The sequence below is a fragment of the Pan paniscus genome, chromosome 6 (assembly GCF_029289425.2).
Source record: "Pan paniscus chromosome 6, NHGRI_mPanPan1-v2.0_pri, whole genome shotgun sequence".
In the NCBI taxonomy this organism is placed as follows: domain Eukaryota; kingdom Metazoa; phylum Chordata; class Mammalia; order Primates; family Hominidae; genus Pan; species Pan paniscus.
In genome coordinates this window covers 123,189,368-123,213,606 of record NC_073255.2, presented here as the reverse complement: position 1 = coordinate 123,213,606, position 24,239 = coordinate 123,189,368, and positions in this window count along the sequence as shown.

Below are 24,239 nucleotides of genomic sequence, written 5' to 3'. Positions count from 1 at the left end.
GATATTTCCATGTTTATTCAGATGACTGTTTAGATATTACCATGTGTTTACAGATGGCAGTGTAGATATTTCAATGTTTATACTGATGGCGCTGTAGATATTTCCAGGTTTATACAGATCGCGGTGTAGAGATTTCCATGTTTATACAGATAGCGGTGTAGATATTTCCATGTTTTTACAGATATCGGTGTAGATATTTCCATGTTTACACAGATTGCGGTGTAGATATTTCCATCTTTCTAAAGATGGCATTGTAGATATTTCCATGTTTATGCTGATGGCGGTGTAGATATTTCCATGTATATATAGATGGTGGTGTAGATATTACTATGTTTATACAGATAGCGGTGTAGTTATTTCCATGTTTATACAGATCTTGGTGAAGGTATTTCCAGGTTTATACAGATCGCGTTATAGATATTTCCATGTTTATACAGATCGCGGTGAAGATATTTCCATGTTTATACAGATAGCGGTGTAGATATTTCCATGTTTATACAGATAGCGGTGTAGATATTTCCATGTTTATAGAGATAGCGGTGTAGGTATTTCCATGTTTATAGACATAGCGGTGTAGATATTTCCATGTTTATATAGATAGCTTTGTAGATATTTCCATGTTTATACCGATAGATGGGTTGGTATTTCCACGTTTATACAGATAGCGATGTACATATTTCCATGTTTATACAGCTCGCGGTGCAGATATTTATGTCTTTATACAGATGGCATTGTAGATATTTCCTTATTCACACAGATGGCGGTGTAGAAGTTTCCATGTTTATACAGACGGCGGAGTAGTTAGTTCCATGTTTATGGAGATGGCAGTGTAGATATTTTCATGTTTATAGAGATGGTGGTGTAGATATTTCCATGTTTATAGAGATAGCAGTGTAGATATTTACATGTTTACACAGATGGCTGTGTAGGTATTTCCATGTGTATACAGATGGCATTGTAGATATTTCCATGTTTATACAGATGACTGTAGAGGTATTTCCATGTTTTAAAGATGGCTGTGCAGATATTTCCATGTTTATAGAGATAGCGCTGTAGATATTTCCATGTTTGTACAGATGGCGTTGTTGATATTTCCATCTATACACAGATGGCCGTGCAGATATTTCCATGTTTATACAGATGGCAGCGTAGATATTTCCATGGGCATGCAGATGGCGGTGTAGATATTTCCATATTTATACAGATAGCGGAGTAGGTATTTCCATGATTTCACAGATGGTGGTGTAGATATTTCCGTGCTTATACACATGGTGGAGTAGATACTTCCATCTTTATGGAGATGCCAGTGTGGATATTTTCATGTTTATAGAGATGGCGGTGTAGTTATTTCCATATTTATAGAGATAGCGGTGTAGATATTTCCATCTTTCTACAGATGGCAGTGTAGATATTTCCATGTTTATACAGATGGCGGTGTAGATATTTGCATACTTATACAGATGTCTGTGTAGATATTTCCATGTGTATACAGATGGTATTGTAGGTATTTCCATGTTTATACAGATGGAGGTGTAGATATTTCCATGTTTATTCAAATGACTGTGTAGATATTTCCATGTTTTTACAGATGGCAGTGTAGATATTTCAATGTTTATACAGATGGCGCTGTAGATATTTCCATGTTTATACAGATCGCAGTGCAGATATTTCCATGTTTATACAGATAGCGGTGTAGATATTTCCATGTTTTTACAGATATCAGTGTAGATATTTCCATGTTTACAAAGATTGCGGTGTAGATATTTCCATCTTTCTACAGATGGCATTGTAGATATTTCCATGTTTATGCAGATGGCGGTGTAGATATTTCCATGTTTATATAGATGGTGGTGTAGATAGTACCATGTTTATACAGATATCGGTGTAGATAATTCCATGATTATACAGATCGTGGTGAAGATATTTGCATGTTTATACAGATCGCGGTGTAGATATTTCCATGTTTATTCAGATAGCGGTGTAGATATTTCCATGTTTATAGAGATAGCGGTGTAGGTATTTCCATGTTTATAGACATAGCGGTGTAGATATTTCCATGTTTATATAGATGGCGTTGTAGATATTTCCATGTTTATACCGAAAGATGTGTTGGTATTTCCACGTTTATACAGATAGCGATGTAGATATTTCCATGTTTATACAGCTCGCGGTGCAGATATTTATATCTTTATGAACATGGCATTGTAGATATTTCCTTATTCACACAGATGGCGGTGTAGACGTTTCCATGTTTATACAGATGGCGGAGTAGTTAGTTCCATGTTTATGGAGATGGCAGTGTAGATATTTTCATGTTTATAGAGATGGCCGTGTAGATATTTTCATGTTTATAGAGATAGCAGTGTAGATATTTACATGTATATACGGATGGCTGTGTAGATATTTCCATGTTTATAGAGATAGCGGTGTAGATATTTCCATGTTTATACAGATAGCGGTGTAGATATTTCCATGTTTATAGAGATAGCGGTGTAGGTATTTCCATGTTTATAGACATAGCGGTGTAGATATTTCCATGTTTATATAGATGGCGTTGTAGATATTTCCATGTTTATACCGATAGATGGGTTGGTATTTCCACGTTTATACAGATAGCGATGTAGATATTTCCATGTTTCTACAGCTCGCGGTGCAGATATTTATGTCTTTATACAGATGGCATTGTAGATATTTCCTTATTCACACAGATGGCGGTGTAGATGTTTCCATGTTTATACAGATGGCAGAGTAGTTAGTTCCATGTTTATGGAGATGGCAGTGAAGATATTTTCATGTTTATAGAGATGGCGGTGTAGATATTTCCATGTTTATAGATATAGCAGTGTAGATATTTACATGTTTACACAGATGGCTGTGTAGATATTTCCATGTGTATACAGATGGCATTGTAGATATTTCCACGTTTACACAGATGACTGTAGAGGTATTTCCATGTTTTTCAGACGGCTGTGCAGATATTTCCATGTTTATAGAGATAGCGGTGTAGATATTTCCATGTTTGTACAGATGGCGTTGTTGATATTTCCATCTATACACAGATGGCCATGTAGATAATTCCATGTTTATACAGATGGCAGCGTAGATATTTCCATGGACATGCAGTTGGCGGTGTAGATATTTCCATGTTTATACAGATAGCGGTGTAGGTATTTCCATGATTTCACAGATGGTGGTGTAGATATTTCCGTGTTTATACACATGGCGGAGTAGATACTTCCATCTTTATGGAGATGCCAGTGTGGATATTTTCATGTTTATAGAGATGGCGGTGTAGTTATTTCCATATTTATAGAGATAGCAGTGTAGATATTTCCATCTTTCTACAGATGGCCGTGTAGATATTTCCATGTTTATACAGATGGCCGTGTAGATATTTCCGTACTTATACAGATGTCTGTGTAGATATTTCCATGTGTATACAGATGGTATTGTAGGTATTTCCATGTTTATACAGATGGTGGTGTAGATATTTCCATGTTTATTCAGATGACTGTGTAGATATTTCCATGTTTTTACAGATGGCTGTGTAGATATTTCAATGTTTATAGAGATGGCGCTGTAGATATTTCCATGTTTATACAGATCGCAGTGTAGATATTTCCATGTTTATACAGATAGCGGTGTAGATATTTCCATGTTTTTACAGATATCAGTGTAGATATTTCCATGTTTACAAAGATTGCGGTGTAGATATTTTGATCTTTCTACAGATGCCATTGTAGGTATTTCCATGTTTATGCAGATGGCGGTGTAGATATTTCCATGTTTATATAGATGGTGGTGTAGATAGTACCATGTTTATACAGATAGCGGTGTAGATAATTCCATGTTTATACAGATCGTGGTGAAGATATTTCCATGTTTATACAGATCGCGGTGTAGATATTTCCATGTTTATACAGATAGCGGTGTAGATATTTCCATGTTTATAGAGATAGCGGTGTAGGTATTTCCATGTTTGTAGACATAGCGGTGTAGATATTTCCATGTTTATATAGATGGCGTTGTAGATATTTCCATGTTTATACCGAAAGATGTGTTGGTATTTCCACGTTTATACAGATAGCGATTTAGATATTCCCATGTTTATACAGCTCGAGGTGCAGATATTTATATCTTTATACAGATGGCATTGTAGATATTTCCTTATTCACACAGAAGGCGGTGTAGATGTTTCCATGTTTAAACAGATGGCGGAGTAGTTACTTCCATGTTTATGGAGATGGCAGTGTGGATATTTTCATGTCTATAGAGATGGCCGTGTAGATATTTTCATGTTTATAGAGACAGCAGTGTACATATTTACATGTATATACAGATGGCTGTGTAGATATTTCCATGTTTATAGAGATATCGGTGTAGATATTTCCATGTTTACAAAGATTGCGGTGTAGATATTTCCATCTTTCTACAAATGGCATTGTAGATATTTCCATCTTTATGCAGATGGCGGTGTATATATTTCCATGTTTATATAGATGGTGGTGTAGATATTACCATGTTTATACAGATATCGGTGTAGATATTTCCATGTTTATAGAGATAGCGGTGTAGGTATTTCCATGTTTATAGACATAGCGGTGTAGATATTTCCATGTTTATATAGATGGCGTTGTAGATATTTCCATGTTTATACCGATAGATGTGTTGGTATTTACACGTTTATACAGATAGTGATGTAGATATTTCCATGTATATACAGATGACTGTAGAGGTATTTCCATGTTTTACAGATGGCTGTGCAGATATTTCCATGTTTATAGAGATAGCGGTGTAGATATTTCCATGTTTGTTCAGATGGCGTTGTTGATATTTCCATCTATACACAGATGACCGTGTAGATATTTCCATGTTTATACAGATAGCAGCGTAGATATTTCCATGGACATGCAGACGGCGGTGTAGATATTTCCATGTTTATACAGATAGCGGTGTAGATATTTCCATGTTTTCACAGATGGTGGTGTAGATATTTCCGTGTTTATACACATGGAAGAGTAGGTACTTCCATCTTTATGGAGATGGCAGTGTAGATATTTTCATGTTTATAGAGATGGCGGTGTAGATATTTCCATGTTTATAGAGATAGCGGTGTAGGTATTTCTATGTTTATAGACATAGCGGTGTAGATACTTCCATGTTTATATAGATGGCCGTGTAGATATTTCCATGTTTATACACATGGCAGCGTAGATATTTCCATAGACATGCAGATGGCGGTGTAGATATTTCCATGTTTATAGACATAGCGGTGTAGATATTTCCATGTTTATATAGATGGCGTTGTAGATATTTAAATGTTTATACCGATAGATGTGTTGGTATTTCCACGTTTATACAGATAGCGATGTAGATATTTCCATGTTTATTCAGCTCGCGGTGCAGATATTTATATCTTTATACAGATGGCATTGTAGATATTTCCTTATTCACACAGATGGCGGTGTAGATGTTTCCATGTTTATACAGATGGCGGAGTAGTTAGTTCCATGTTTATAGAGATGGCGGTGTAGATATTTCCATGTTTATAGAGATAGCAGTGTAGATATTTACATGTTTATACAGATGGCTGTGTAGATATTTCCATGTGTATACAGATGGCATTGTAGATATTTCCATGTTTATACAGATGACTGTAGAGCTATTTCCATGTTTTACCGATGGCTCTGCAGATATTTCCATGTTTATAGAGATAGCGGTGTAGATATTTCCATGTTGGTACAGATGGCGTTGTTGATATTTCCATCTATACACAGATGGCCGTGTAGATATTTCCATGTTTATACAGATGGCAGCATAGATATTTCCATGGACATGCAGATGGCGGTGTAGATATTTCCATATTTATACAGAGAACGGTGTAGATATTTCCATGTTTTAACAGATGGTGGTGTAGATATTTCCGTGTTTATACATATGGCGGAGTAGATACTTCCATCTTTATGGAGATGGCAGTGTAGATATTTTCATGTTTATAGAGATGGCGGTGTAGATATTTCCATATTTACAGAGATAGCCGTGTAGATATTTCCATCTTTCTACAGATGGCAGTGTAAATATTTCCATGTTTATACAGATGGCCGTGTAGATATTTCCATACTTATAGAGATGTCTGTGTAGATATTTCCATGTGTATACAAATGGTATTGTAGGTATTTCCATGTTTATACAGATGGTGGTGTAGATATTTCCATGTTTATTCAGATGACTGTGTAGATATTTCCATGTTTTACAGATGGCAGTGTAGATATTTCAATGTTTATAGAGATGGCGCTGTAGATATTTCCATGTTTTTACAGATATCGGTGTAGATATTTAAATGTTTACACAGATTGCGGTGTAGATATTTCCATCTTTCTACAGATGGCATTGTAGATATTTCCATGTTTATGCAGATGGCGGTGTAGATATTTCCATGTTTATATAGATGGTGGTGTAGATATTTCCATGTTTATACAGATCGCGGTGTAGATATTTCCATGTTTATACAGATCGCGGTGTAGATATTTCCATGTTTATACAGATCGCTGTGTAGATATTTCCATGTTTATACAGATAGCGGTGTAGATATTTCCATGTTTATACAGATAGCGGTGTAGATATTTCCATGTTTATAGAGATAGCGGTGTAGGTATTTCCATGTTTATAGACATAGCGGTGTAGATATTTCCATGTTTATATAGATGGCATGGTAGATATTTCCATGTTTATACCGATAGATGTGTTGGTATTTCCACGTTTATACAGATAGCGATGTAGATATTTCCATGTTTATACAGCTCGCGGTGCAGATATTTATATCTTTATACAGATGGCATTGTAGATATTTCCTTATTCACACAGATGGCGGTGTAGATGTTTCCATGTTTATACAGATGGCGGAGTAGTTAGTTCCATGTTTATGGAGATGGCAGTGTGGATATTTTCATGTTAATAGAGATGGCAGTGTAGATATTTCCATGTTTATAGAGATAGCAGTGTAGATATTTACATGTTTATACAGATGGCTGTGTAGATATTTCCATGTGTATACAGATGGCATTGTAGATATTTCCATGTTTATACAGATGACTGTAGAGTTATTTCCATGTTTTTCAGATGTCTGTGCAGATATTTCCATGTTTATAGAGATAGCGGTGTAGATATTTCCATGTTTGTACAGATGGCGATGTTGATATTTCCATCTATACACAGATGGCCGTGTAGATATTTCCATGTTTATACAGATGGCAGCGTAGATATTTCCATGGACATGCAGATGGCGATGTAGATATTTCCATGTTTATAAAGATAGTGGTTTAGATATTTCCATGTTTTCACAGATGGTGGTGTAGATATTTCCGTGTTTATACACATGGCGGAGTAGATACTTCCATCTTTATGGAGATGGCAGTGTTGATATTTTCATGTTTATAGAGATGGCGGTGTAGATATTTCCATGTTTATAGAGATAGCAGTGTAGATAATTCCATCTTTCTACAGATGGCAGTGTAGATATTTCCATGTTTATACAGATGGCGGTGTAGATATTTCCATACTTATAGAGATGTCTGTGTAGATATTTCCATGTGTATACAGATGGTATTGTAGGTATTTCCATGTTTATACAGATGGTGGAGTAGATATTTCCATGTTTATTCAGATGACTGTGTAGATATTTCCACGTTTTTACAGATGGCAGTGTAGATATTTCAATGTTTATGCAGATTGCGGTGTAGATACTTCCATGTTTATATAGATGGTGGTGTAGACATTACCATGTTTATACAGATAGCGGTGTAGATATTTCCATGTTTATACAGATCGTGGTGAAGTTATTTCCATGTTTATACAGATCGCGGTGTAGATATTTCCATGTTTATACAGATCGCGGTGTAGATATTTCCATGTTTATACAGATGGCGTTGTAGATATTTCCATGTTTATAGACATATCAGTGTAGATATTTCCATGTTTATGTAGATGGCGTTGTAGATATTTCCATGTTTATACCGATAGATGTGTTGGTATTTCAACGTTTATACAGTTAGCGATGTGGATATTTCCATGTTTATACAGCTCGCGGTGCAGATATTTATATCTTTATACAGATGGCATTGTAGATATTTACTTATTCACACAGATGGCGGTGTAGATGTTTCCATGCTTATACAGATGGCGGAGTAGTTAGTTCCATGTTTATGGAGATGGCAGTGTAGATATTTTCATGTTTATAGAGATGGCGGTGTAGGTATTTCCATGTTTATAGAGATAGCAGTGTAGATATTTACATGTTTATACAGATGGCTGTGTAGATATTTCCATGTTTATATAGATGACTTTAGAGGTATTTCCATGTTTTACAGATGGCTGTGCAGATATTTCCATGTTTATAGAGATAGCGGTGTAGATATTTCCATGTTTGTAGAGATGGCGTTGTTGATATTTCCATCTATACACAGATGGTCGTGTAGATATTTCCATGTTTATACAGATGGCAGCGTAGATATTTCCATGGACATGCAGATGGCGGTGTAGATATTACCATGTTTGTACAGATAGCGGTGTAGTTATTTCCATGTTTTCACAGATGGTGGTGTAGATATTTCCGTGTTTATACACATGGCAGAGTAGATACTTCCATCTCTATAGAGATGGCATTGTAGATATTTTCAAGTTTATAGAGATGGCGGTGTAGATATTTCCATATTTATAGAGATTGCGGTGTAGATTTTTCCATCTATCTACAGATGGCAGTGTAGATATTTCCATGTTTATACTGATGGCGGTGTAGATATTTCCATACTTATAGAGATGTCTGTGTAGATATTTCCATGAGTATACAGATGGTATTGTAGGTATTTCCATGTTTATACAGATGGTGGTGTAGATATTTCCATGTTTATTCAGATGACTGTGTAGATATTTCCATGTTGTACAGATGGCAGTGTAGATATTTCAATGTTTATAGAGATGGCGCTGTAGATATTTCCATGTTTATACAGATCGCGATGTAGATATTTCCATGTTTATACAGATAGCGGTGTAGATATTTCCATGTTTATACAGATAGCGGTGTAGATATTTCCATGTTTATAGAGATAGCGGTGTAGGTATTTCTATGTTTATAGACATAGCGGTGTAGATATTTCCATGTTTATATAGATGGCGTTGTAGATATTTCCATGTTTATACCGATAGATGTGTTGGTATTTCCACGTTTATACAGATAGCGATGTAGATATTTCCATGTTTATACAGTTCGCGGTGCAGATATTTATATCTCTATACAGATGGCATTGTAGATATTTCCTTATTCACACAGATGGCGGTGTAGATGTTTCCATGTTTATACAGATGGCGGAGTAGTTAGTTCCATGTTTATGGAGATGGCAGTGTAGATATTTTCATGTTTATAGAGATGGCGGTGTAGATATTTCCATGTTTATAGAGATAGCAGTGTAGATATTTACATGTTTATACAGATGGCTGTGTAGATATTTCCATGTGTATACAGATGACATTGAAGATATTTCCTTGTTTATACAGATGACTGTGGAGGTATTTCCATGTTTTACCGATGGCTCTGCAGATATTTCCATGTTTATAGATATAGCGGTGTACATGTTTCCATGTTTTTACAGATGGCGCTGTTGATATTTCCATGTATACACAGATGGCCGTGTAGATATTTCCATGTTTATACAGATGGCAGCGTAGATATTTCCATGTTTATACAGAGAACGGTGTAGATATTTCCATGTTTTCACAGATGGTGGTGTAGATATTTCCGTGTTTATACACATGGCGGAGTAGATACTTCCATCTTTATGGAGATGGCAGTGTAGATATTTTCATGTTTACAGAGATGGCGGTGTAGATATTTCCATATTTACAGAGATAGCCGTGTAGATATTTCCATCTTTCTACAGAATGCAGTGTAAATATTTCCATGTTTATACAGATGGCGGTGTAGATATTTCCATACTTATAGAGATGTCTGTGTAGATATTTCCATGTGCATACAGATGGTATTGTAGGTATTTCCATGTTTATACAGATGGTGGTGTAGATATTTCCATGTTTATTCAGATGACTGTGTAGATATTTCCATGTTTTACAGATGGCAGTGTAGATATTTCAATGTTTATAGAGATGGCGCTGTAGATATTTCCATGTTTTTACAGATATCGCTGTAGATATTTAAATGTTTACACAGATTGCGGTGTAGATATTTCCATCTTTCTACAGATGGCATTGTAGATATTTCCATGTTTATGCAGATGGCGGTGTAGATATTTCCATGTTTATATAGATGGTGGTGTAGATATTTCCATGTTTATACAGATCGCGGTGTAGATATTTCCATGTTTATACAGATCGCGGTGTAGATATTTCCATGTTTATACAGATCGCTGTGTAGATATTTCCATGTTTATACAGATAGCGGTGTAGATATTTCCATGTTTATACTGATAGCTGTGTAGATATTTCCATGTTTATAGAGATAGCGGTGTAGGTATTTCCATGTTTATAGACATAGCGGTGTAGATATTTCCATGTTTATATAGATGGCATGGTAGATATTTCCATGTTTATACCGATAGATGTGTTGGTATTTCCACGTTTATACAGATAGCGATGTAGATATTTCCATGTTTATACAGCTCGCGGTGCAGATATTTATATCTTTATACAGATGGCATTGTAGATATTTCCTTATTCACACAGATGGCGGTGTAGATGTTTCCATCTTTATACAGATGGCGGAGTAGTTAGTTCCATGTTTATGGAGATGGCAGTGTGGATATTTTCATGTTAATAGAGATGGCAGTGTAGATATTTCCATGTTTATAGAGATAGCAGTGTAGATATTTACATGTTTATACAGATGGCTGTGTAGATATTTCCATGTGTATACAGATGGCATTGTAGATATTTCCATGTTTATACAGATGACTGTAGAGTTATTTCCATGTTTTTCAGATGTCTGTGCAGATATTTCCATGTTTATAGAGATAGCGGTGTAGATATTCCCATGTTTGTACAGATGGCGATGTTGATATTTCCATCTATACACAGATGGCCGTGTAGATATTTCCATGTTTATACAGATGGCAGCGTAGATATTTCCATGGACATGCAGATGGCGATGTAGATATTTCCATGTTTATAAAGATAGCGGTTTAGATATTTCCATGTTTTCACAGATGGTGGTGTAGATATTTCCGTGTTTATACACATGGCGGAGTAGATACTTCCATCTTTATGGAGATGGCAGTGTTGATATTTTCATGTTTATAGAGATGGCGGTGTAGATATTTCCATGTTTATAGAGATAGCAGTGTAGATAATTCCATCTTTCTACAGATGGCAGTGTAGATATTTCCATGTTTATACAGATGGCGGTGTAGATATTTCCATACTTATACAGATGTCTGTGTAGATATTTCCATGTGTATACAGATGGTATTGTAGGTATTTCCATGTTTATACAGATGGTGGAGTAGATATTTCCATGTTTATTCAGATGACTGTGTAGATATTTCCATGTTTTTACAGATGGCAGTGTAGATATTTCAATGTTTATGCAGATTGCGGTGTAGATACTTCCATGTTTATATAGATGGTGGTGTAGATATTACCATGTTTATACAGATAGCGGTGTAGATATTTCCATGTTTATACAGATCGTGGTGAAGTTATTTCCATGTTTATACAGATCGCGGTGTAGATATTTCCATGTTTATACAGATCGCGGTGTAGATATTTCCATGTTTATACAGATGGCGTTGTAGATATTTCCATGTTTATAGACATATCAGTGTAGATATTTCCATGTTTATGTAGATGGCGTTGTAGATATTTCCATGTTTATACCGATAGATGTGTTGGTATTTCAACGTTTATACAGATAGCGATGTGGATATTTCCATGTTTATACAGCTCGCGGTGCAGATATTTATATCTTTATACAGATGGCATTGAAGATATTTACTTATTCACACAGATGGCGGTGTAGATGTTTCCATGCTTATACAGATGGCGGAGTAGTTAGTTCCATGTTTATGGAGATGGCAGTGTAGATATTTTCATGTTTATAGAGATGGCGGTGTAGGTATTTCCATGTTTATAGAGATAGCAGTGTAGATATTTACATGTTTATACAGATGGCTGTGTAGATATTTCCATGTGTATACAGATGACATTGAAGATATTTCCTTGTTTATACAGATGACTGTGGAGGTATTTCCATGTTTTACCGATGGCTCTGCAGATATTTCCATGTTTATAGATATAGCGGTGTACATGTTTCCATGTTTTTACAGATGGCGCTGTTGATATTTCCATGTATACACAGATGGCCGTGTAGATATTTCCATGTTTATACAGATGGCAGCGTAGATATTTCCATGTTTATACAGAGAACGGTGTAGATATTTCCATGTTTTCACAGATGGTGGTGTAGATATTTCCGTGTTTATACACATGGCGGAGTAGATACTTCCATCTTTATGGAGATGGCAGTGTAGATATTTTCATGTTTACAGAGATGGCGGTGTAGATATTTCCATATTTACAGAGATAGCCGTGTAGATATTTCCATCTTTCTACAGAATGCAGTGTAAATATTTCCATGTTTATACAGATGGCGGTGTAGATATTTCCATACTTATAGAGATGTCTGTGTAGATATTTCCATGTGCATACAGATGGTATTGTAGGTATTTCCATGTTTATACAGATGGTGGTGTAGATATTTCCATGTTTATTCAGATGACTGTGTAGATATTTCCATGTTTTACAGATGGCAGTGTAGATATTTCAATGTTTATAGAGATGGCGCTGTAGATATTTCCATGTTTTTACAGATATCGCTGTAGATATTTAAATGTTTACACAGATTGCGGTGTAGATATTTCCATCTTTCTACAGATGGCATTGTAGATATTTCCATGTTTATGCAGATGGCGGTGTAGATATTTCCATGTTTATATAGATGGTGGTGTAGATATTTCCATGTTTATACAGATCGCGGTGTAGATATTTCCATGTTTATACAGATCGCGGTGTAGATATTTCCATGTTTATACAGATCGCTGTGTAGATATTTCCATGTTTATACAGATAGCGGTGTAGATATTTCCATGTTTATACTGATAGCTGTGTAGATATTTCCATGTTTATAGAGATAGCGGTGTAGGTATTTCCATGTTTATAGACATAGCGGTGTAGATATTTCCATGTTTATATAGATGGCATGGTAGATATTTCCATGTTTATACCGATAGATGTGTTGGTATTTCCACGTTTATACAGATAGCGATGTAGATATTTCCATGTTTATACAGCTCGCGGTGCAGATATTTATATCTTTATACAGATGGCATTGTAGATATTTCCTTATTCACACAGATGGCGGTGTAGATGTTTCCATCTTTATACAGATGGCGGAGTAGTTAGTTCCATGTTTATGGAGATGGCAGTGTGGATATTTTCATGTTAATAGAGATGGCAGTGTAGATATTTCCATGTTTATAGAGATAGCAGTGTAGATATTTACATGTTTATACAGATGGCTGTGTAGATATTTCCATGTGTATACAGATGGCATTGTAGATATTTCCATGTTTATACAGATGACTGTAGAGTTATTTCCATGTTTTTCAGATGTCTGTGCAGATATTTCCATGTTTATAGAGATAGCGGTGTAGATATTCCCATGTTTGTACAGATGGCGATGTTGATATTTCCATCTATACACAGATGGCCGTGTAGATATTTCCATGTTTATACAGATGGCAGCGTAGATATTTCCATGGACATGCAGATGGCGATGTAGATATTTCCATGTTTATAAAGATAGCGGTTTAGATATTTCCATGTTTTCACAGATGGTGGTGTAGATATTTCCGTGTTTATACACATGGCGGAGTAGATACTTCCATCTTTATGGAGATGGCAGTGTTGATATTTTCATGTTTATAGAGATGGCGGTGTAGATATTTCCATGTTTATAGAGATAGCAGTGTAGATAATTCCATCTTTCTACAGATGGCAGTGTAGATATTTCCATGTTTATACAGATGGCGGTGTAGATATTTCCATACTTATACAGATGTCTGTGTAGATATTTCCATGTGTATACAGATGGTATTGTAGGTATTTCCATGTTTATACAGATGGTGGAGTAGATATTTCCATGTTTATTCAGATGACTGTGTAGATATTTCCATGTTTTTACAGATGGCAGTGTAGATATTTCAATGTTTATGCAGATTGCGGTGTAGATACTTCCATGTTTATATAGATGGTGGTGTAGATATTACCATGTTTATACAGATAGCGGTGTAGATATTTCCATGTTTATACAGATCGTGGTGAAGTTATTTCCATGTTTATACAGATCGCGGTGTAGATATTTCCATGTTTATACAGATCGCGGTGTAGATATTTCCATGTTTATACAGATGGCGTTGTAGATATTTCCATGTTTATAGACATATCAGTGTAGATATTTCCATGTTTATGTAGATGGCGTTGTAGATATTTCCATGTTTATACCGATAGATGTGTTGGTATTTCAACGTTTATACAGATAGCGATGTGGATATTTCCATGTTTATACAGCTCGCGGTGCAGATATTTATATCTTTATACAGATGGCATTGAAGATATTTACTTATTCACACAGATGGCGGTGTAGATGTTTCCATGCTTATACAGATGGCGGAGTAGTTAGTTCCATGTTTATGGAGATGGCAGTGTAGATATTTTCATGTTTATAGAGATGGCGGTGTAGGTATTTCCATGTTTATAGAGATAGCAGTGTAGATATTTACATGTTTATACAGATGGCTGTGTAGATATTTCCATGTTTATATAGATGACTGTAGAGGTATTTCCATGTTTTACAGATGGCTGTGCAGATATTTCCATGTTTATAGAGATAGCGGTGTAGATATTTCCATGTTTGTAGAGATGGCGTTGTTGATATTTCCATCTATACACAGATGGTCGTGTAGATATTTCCATGTTTATACAGATGGCAGCGTAGATATTTCCATGGACATGCAGATGGCGGTGTAGATATTACCATGTTTATACAGATAGCGGTGTAGTTATTTCCATGTTTTCACAGATGGTGGTGTAGATATTTCCGTGTTTATACACATGGCAGAGTAGATACTTCCATCTTTGTAGAGATGGCAGTGTAGATATTTTCAAGTTTATAGAGATGGCGGTGTAGATATTTCCATATTTATAGAGATAGCGGTGTAGATTTTTCCATCTATCTACAGATGGCAGTGTGGATATTTCCATGTTTATACTGATGGCGGTGTAGATATTTCCATACTTATAGAGATGTCTGTGTAGATATTTCCATGAGTATACAGATGGTATTGTAGGTATTTCCATGTTTATACAGATGGTGGTGTAGATATTTCCATGTTTATTCAGATGACTGTGTAGATATTTCCATGTTGTACAGATGGCAGTGTAGATATTTCAATGTTTATAGAGATGGCGCTGTAGATATTTCCATGTTTATACAGATCGCGATATAGATATTTCCATGTTTATACAGATAGCGGTGTAGATATTTCCATGTTTATACAGATAGCGGTGTAGATATTTCCATGTTTATAGAGATAGCGGTGTAGGTATTTCCATGTTTATAGACATAGCGGTGTAGATATTTCCATGTTTATATAGATGGCGTTGTAGATATTTCCATGTTTATACCGATAGATGTGTTGGTATTTCCACGTTTATACAGATAGCGATGTAGATATTTCCATGTTTATGCAGCTCGCGGTGCAGATATTTATATCTTTATACAGATGGCATTGTAGATATTTCCTTATTCACACAGATGGCGATGTAGATGTTTCCATGTTTATACAGATGGCGGAGTAGTTAGTTCCATGTTTATGGAGATGGCAGTGTAGATATTTTCATGTTTATAGAGATGGCGGTGTAGATATTTCCATGTTTATAGAGATAGCAGTGTAGATATTTACATGTTTATACAGATGGCTGTGTAGATATTTCCATGTGTATACAGATGACATTGAAGATATTTCCATGTTTATACAGATGACTGTGGAGGTATTTCCATGTTTTACCGATGGCTCTGCAGATATTTCCATGTTTATAGATATAGCGGTGTACATGTTTCCATGTTTTTACAGATGGCGTTTTTGATATTTCCATGTATACACAGATGGCCGTGTAGATATTTCCATGTTTATACAGATGGCAGCGTAGATATTTCCATGTTTATACAGAGAGCGGTGTAGATATTTCCATGTTTTCACAGATGTTTGTGTAGATATTTCCGTGTTTATACACATGGCGGAGTAGATACTTCCATCTTTATAGAGATGGCAGTGTAGATATTTTCATGTTTACAGAGATGGCGGTGTAGATATTTCCATATTTATAGAGATAGCGGTGTAGATATTTCCATCTTTCTACAGATGGCAGTGTAGATATTTCCATGTTTATACAGATGGCGGTGTAAATATTTCCATACTTATAGAGATGTCTGTGTAGATATTTCCAAGTGTATACAGATAGTATTGTAGGTATTTCCATGTTTATACAGATGGTGGTGTAGATATTTCCATGTTTATTCAGATGACTGTGTAGATATTTCCATGTTTTACAGATGGAAGTGTAGATATTTCAATGTTTATAGAGATGGCGCTGTAGATATTTCCATATTTATACAGATCGTGGTGTAGGTATTTCCATGTTTATTCAGATAGCGGTGTAGATATTTCCATGTTTTTACAGATATCGGTGTAGATATTTCCATGTTTACACAGATTGCGGTGTAGATATTTCCATCTTTCTACAGATGGCATTGTAGATATTTCCATGTTCATGCTGATGGCGGTGTAGATATTTCCATGTTTATATAGATGGTGGTGTAGGTATTACCATATTTATACAGATAGCGGTTTAGATATTTCCATGTTTATACAGATCGTGGTGAAGATATTTCCATGTTTATACAGATCGCGCTGTAGATATTTCCATGTTTATACAGATCGCGGTGTAGATATTTCCATATTTATACAGATAGCGGTGTAGATATTTCCATGTTTATACAGATAGCAGTGTAGATATTTCCATGTTTATAGAGATAGCGGTGTAGGTATTTCCATGTTTATAGACATAGCGGTGTAGATATTTCCATGTTTATATAGATGGCGTTGTAGATATTTAAATGTTTATACCGATAGATGTGTTGGTATTTCCACGTTTATACAGATAGCGATGTAGATATTTCCATGTTTATACAGCTCGCGGTGCAGATATTTATATCTTTATACAGATGGCATTGTAGATATTTCCTTATTCACACAGATGGCGGTGTAGATGTTTCCATGTTTATACAGATGGCGGAGGAGATATTCCCATGTTGATGGAGATGGCAGTGTAGATATTTTCATGTTTATGGAGATGGCGGTGTAGATATTTCCATGTTTATAGAGACAGTGTTGTAGATATTTCCATGTCTATAGAGATGGCTGTGTAGATATTTCCATGTATACAGATGGCAGTGTAGATATTTCCATGTTCATACAGATGGTGGTGTAGATATTTCCATGTTTATACAGAAGACTGTGCAGGTATTTCCAAATTTATACAGATGGCGGTGTAGATATTTCCATGTTTATACAGATAGCCATGTAGATATTTCCATGTTTATACATATCGTGGTGTAGGTATTTCCATGTTTATACAGATACTGGAGTAGATATTTCCATGTTTATACAGGTAGCGGTGTAGATGTTTCCATGTTTATACAGATCACGGTGTAGATATTTCCATCTTTATAGACATGGCAGTGTAGATATTTCCATGTTTATACAGATAGCGGTGTAGATATTTCCATGTTTACACTAATGTCGGTGTAGATAGAAACATGTTTATGCAGATTGCGGTGTAGATACTTTCATGTTTATAGAGATGGCGGTGTAGATATTTCCATGTTTATAGAGATGGCAGTGTAGATATTTCCATGTCTATAGAGATAGCGGTGTAGCTATTTCCATGTGTATAGAGATAGCGGTGTAGATGTTTCCATGTTAATACTGATGGCAGTGTAGATATTTCCATGTGTATACAGATGGCAGTGTAGACATTTCCATGTTTATAGAGATGGTGGTGTAGATATTTCCATGTTTGTACACATGAATCTGTAGATATTTCCATGTTTATACAGATGACGGTGTAGATATTTCCATGTTTATACACATGGCGGTGTAGATATTTCCATGTTTATACAGATTGCGGTGTAGATATTTCAATGTTTATACAGATAACGGAGTAGATATTTCCATGTTTATAGAGATGGCTGTGTACATATTTCCATGTTTATACAGATGGCAGTGTAGATATTTCCATGTTTATAAAGATGGTTGTGTAGATACTTCCATGTTTATACAGATAGCGGTGTAGATATTTCCATGTTTATGGAGATAGCGGTGTAGATATATCCATGTTGATACAGATCGTGGTGTAGATATTTCCATGTATATACAGATACCGGTGTAGATATTTCCATGTTTATACAGGTAGCGGTGTAGATATTTCCATGTTTCTACAGATCACCGTGTAGATATTTCCATCTTTATATAGATGGCAGTGTAGATAATTCCATGTTTATACAGGTAGCGGTGTAGATATTTCCATGTTTACAAAGATTGCGGTGTAGATAATTACAACTTTATGGAGATGGAGGTGTAGATATTTTCCTGTTTAAAGAGATAGCGGTATAGGGGTTTCCATGTGTATAGAGAAAGCGGTGTAGATGTTTCCAGGTTCATACTGATGCCTGTGTAGATATTTCCATGTGTATACAGATGGCAGTGTAGACATTTTCATGTTTATAGACATGGTGGTGTAGATACTTCCATGTTTACACAGGTAATAGTGTAGACATTTCCATGTTTATACAGATGACGGTGTAGGTATTTCCACGTTTATACTCATGGCGGTGTAGATATTTCCATGTTTATACAGGTAGCGCTGTAGATATTTCCATGTTTATACAGATAGCGGTGTAGATATTTCCATGTTTACACGGATATCGGTGTAGATATTTCCATCTTTGCACAGATTGTGGTGTAGATATTTCCATGTTTATACAGATAGCGGTGTAGATATTTCCATGTTTATCCAGATGGCGGTGGAGATATTTCCCTGTTTATACAGATGGCATTGAAGATATTTCCATGTTTATTCAGATGGCGGTGGAGATATTTCCATGTTTATAGAGATGGTGGTGTAGATATTTCCATGTTTATACACATGAATATGTAGATATTTCCATGTTTATAGAGATGGCGGTGTAGATATTTCCATGCTTACAGAGATAGCGGTGTAGATATTTCCATGTTTACAGAGACAGTGGTGCAGATATTTCCATGTTTATCCAGATAGCGGTGCAGATATTTCCATGTTTATAGAGATAGCGGTGTTATATTTATATGTTTATACAGATGACGGTGTAGATATTTCCATGTTTATACACATGGCGGTGCAGATATTTCCCTGTTTATACAGATAGCGGTGTAGATATTTCCATGTATATACAGAGAGCGGTGTAGATATTTCCGTGTTTATACAGATAGCGGTGTAGATATTTCCATGTTTATAGAGATGGCTGTGTAGATATTTCCATGTTTATACAGATGGCAGTGTAGATATTTCCATATTTATAAAGATAGTTGTGTAGATATTTGATGTTTATACAGATAGCGGTGTAGATATTTCCATGTTTATGGAGATAGCGGTGTAGATATTTCCATGTTGACATAGATCGAGGTGTAGATATTTCCATGTTTAAGCAGATGGCAGTGTAGATATTTCCATGTTTATGCAGATGGCGGTGTAGATATTTCCATGTTTATAGAGATGGCGTTGTAGGTACTTCCATGTTTATGGAGATATTGGTGTAGGTATTTCCATGTTTATACAGTTAGCGGTGTAGCTATTTCCATGTTTATACAGATAGCTGTGTTGGTATTTCCATGTTTATACAGATAGCGGTGTAGGTATTTCCATGTTTATACAGCTCACGGTGTAGATATTTCCATTTTTATACAGATGGCAGTGTAGGTATTTCCATGTTTATACAGATAGCGGTGTAGATATTTCCATGTTTACAAAGATGGCGGTGTAGATAATTACATCTTTATGGAGATGGAGGTGTAGATATTTTCATGTTTAAAGAGACAGCAGTATAGGTGTTTCTATGTGTATAGAGATAGCGGTGTAGATGTTTCCATGTTTATATTGATGGCAGTGTAAATATTTCCATGTGTATACAGATGGCAGTGTAGACATTTTCATGTTTATAGACATGGTGGTGTAGATACTTCCATGTTTACACAGATAGTAGTGTAGACATTTCCATGTTTATACAGATGACGGTGTAGATATTTCCATGTTTATACCAATGGTGGTGTAGATATTTCCAAGTTTATACAGACAGCGGTGTAGATATTTCCATGTTAATACAGACAGTGGTGTAGATATTTCCATGTTTACACAGATATCGGTGTAGTTATTTCCATCTTTGAACAGATTGCGGTGTAGAAATTTCCATCTTTACACACGTAGCGGTGTAGATATTTCCATGTTTATAGAGATGGCAGTGTATATATTGCCATGTTTATAGAGACAGCAGTGTAGATATTTCCATGTATATAGAGATAGTGGTGTAGGTATTTCCATGTTTATAGAGATAGTGGAGTAGATATTTCCATGTTTATACACATAGCGGTGTAGATATTTCCAAGTTCATACTGATTGTGGTGTCGATATTTCCAGGTTAATACAGATATCGGTGTAGATATTTGCATGTTTATACAGCTCGCGGTGTAGATATTTACATCTTTATACAGATGGCAGTGTAGATATTTCCATGTTTATACAGATGGCGGTGGAGATATTCCCATGTTTATGGAGATGCCAGTGTAGATATTTTCATGTTTATGGAGATGGCGGTGTAGATATTTCCATGTTTATAGAGACAGTGTTGTAGATATTTCCATGTCTATAGAGATGGCTGTGTAGATATTTCCATGTATACAGATGGCAGTGTAGATATTTCCGTGTTCATACAGATGGTGGTGTAGATATTTCCATGTTTATACAGAAGACTGTGCAGGTATTTCCAAGTTTATACAGATGGCGGTGTACATATTTCCATGTTTATACAGATAGCCATGTAGATATTTCCATGTTTATACAGATCGTGGTGTAGATATTTCCATGTTTATACAGATATCGGAGTAGATATTTCCATGTTTATACAGGTAGCGGTGTAGTTGTTTCCATGTTTATACAGATCACGGTGTAGATATTTCCATCTTTATACAGATGGCAGTGTAGATTTTCCATGTTTATACAGATAGCGGTGTGGATATTTCCATGTTTACACTGATGGCGGTGTAGATAGAAACATGTTTATGCAGATGGCGGTGTAGATACTTTCATGTTTATAGAGATGGCGGTGTAGATATTTCCATGTTTATAGGGATGGCAGTGTAGATATTTCCATGTTTATAGAGATAGCAGTGTAGCTATTTCCATGTGTATAGAGATAGCGGTGTAGATGTTTCCATGTTAATACTGATGGCAGTGTAGATATTTACATGTGTATACAGATGGCAGTGTAGACATTTCCATGTTTATAGAGATGGTGGTGTAGATATTTCCATGTTTGTACACATGAATATGTAGATATTTCCATGTTTATACAGATAGCGGTGTAGATATTTCCATGTTTATAGAGATGGCTGTGTACATATTTCCATGTTTATACAGATGGCAGTGTGGATATTTCCATGTTTATAAAGATGGTTGTGTAGATATTTCCATGTTTATACAGATAGCGGTGTAGATATTTCCATGTTTATGGAGATAGCGGTGTAGATATATCCATGTTGATACAGATAGTGGTGTAGATATTTCCATGTATATACAGATACCGGTGTAGTTATTTCCATGTTTATACAGGTAGCGGTGTAGATATTTCCATGTTTATACAGATAGCAGTGTAGATATTTCCATGTTTACACGGATATCGGTGTATATATTTCCATCTTTGCACAGATTGTGGTGTAGATATTTCCAGGTTTGTAAAGATGGTGGTGTAGATATTTCCATGTTTATACAGAAGACTGTGCAGGTGTTTCCAAGTTTATACAGATGGCGGTGTAGATATTTCCATGTTTATACAGATAGCCATGTACATATTTCCATCTTTATACAAAAAGCGGTGTAGACATTTCCATGTTTATAGAGATAGCGGTGTAGACATTTCCATATTTATAGTGATAGCGGTGTAGATATTTCCATGTTTAGATAGCGGTGTAGATATTTCCATGTTTATACACATAGCGGTGCAGATATTTCCATGTTTATAGAGATAGCGCTGTAGACATTTCCATGTTTATACAGATAGTAGTGTAGATATTTCCATGTTTATACAGATGACGACGTAGATATTTCCATGTTTATACACATGGTGGGGAGGATATTTCCATGTTTATACAGATAGCGGTGTAGATATTTCCATGTTTACACAGATAGCGGTGTAGATATTTCCATCTTTGCACAGATTGAGGTGTAGAAATTTCCATCTTTACACAGGTAGCGTTGTAGATATTTCCATGTTTATATAGATAGTGATGTAGATATTTCCACGTTTATACAGATAGCGGTGTTGTTATTTCCTTGTTTATACAGATAGCGGTGTTTATATTTCCATGTTTATACAGCTCGCGGTGTAGATATTTACATCTTTATTCAGATGGCAGTGTAGATATTTCCATATTTATGCAGATAGCGGTGTAGATATTTCCAAGTTTAAACAGATGGAGGTGTAGATATTTCCGTGTTTATGGAGATGGGGGTGTAGATATTTTCATGTTTACAGAGTTGACGGTGTAGATATTTCCATGTTTATAGAGACAGTGGTATAGTTATTTCCATGTGTATAGAGATAGCGGTGTAGATGTTTCCATGTTTATACTGATGGCTGTGTAGATATTTCTATGTGTATAGAGATTGCAGTGTAGATATTTCCATGTTTACACAATTAGCGTTGTAGATATTTCCATGTTTATACATATAGCGGTGTAGATATTTCCATGTTTATACAGATAGCAGTGTTGGTATTTCCATGTTTATGCAGATAGCGTTGTAGATATTTCCATGTTTATACAGCTCGTGGTGTAGATATTTCCATCTTTATACAGATGTCAGTGTAGATATTTCCATGTTTATACAGATAGCTGTGTAGATATTTCCATGTTTACACAGATGGCGTTGCAGATAGTTCCATGTTTATGGAGATGGCAGTGTAGATATTTTCATGTTTATAGAGATGGCGGTGTAGATATTTCCATGTTTATACAGATTGCAGTGCAGATATTTCCATGTTTATAGACATAGCGGTGTCGGTATTTCCATGTGTATAGAGATAGCGGTGTAGATGTTTCCATGTTTATACTGTTGTCTGTGTAGATATTTCCATGTTTATAGAGATTGTGTTGTAGATATTTCCATGGTTGTACAGATAGCGGTGTTATATTTCTATATTTATACAGATGACGGTGTAGATATTTCCATGTTCCTACACATGGCGGTGTAGATATTTCCATGTTTATACAGATAGCGGTGTAGATATTTCCATATTTATACAGATAGCAGTGTAGATATTTCCATGTTTATACAGATGGCTGTGTTGATATTTCCATGTTTATACAGATGGCAGTGTAGATATTTCCAGGTTTGTAAAGATGGTGGTGTAGATATTTCCATGTTTATACAGAAGACTGTGCAGGTGTTTCCAAGTTTATACAGATGGCGGTGTAGATATTTCCATGTTTATACAGATAGCCATGTAGATATTTCCATCTTTATACAAAAAGCGGTGTAGACATTTCCATGTTTATAGAGATAGCGGTGTAGACATTTCCATATTTATAGTGATAGTGGTGTAGATATTTCCATGTTTAGATAGCGGTGTAGATATTTCCATGTTTATACACATAGCGGTGCAGATATTTCCATGTTTATAGAGATAGCGCTGTAGACATTTCCATGTTTATACAGATAGTAGTGTAGATATTTCCATGTTTATACAGATGACGACGTAGATATTTCCATGTTTATACACATGGTGGGGAGGATATTTCCATGTTTAT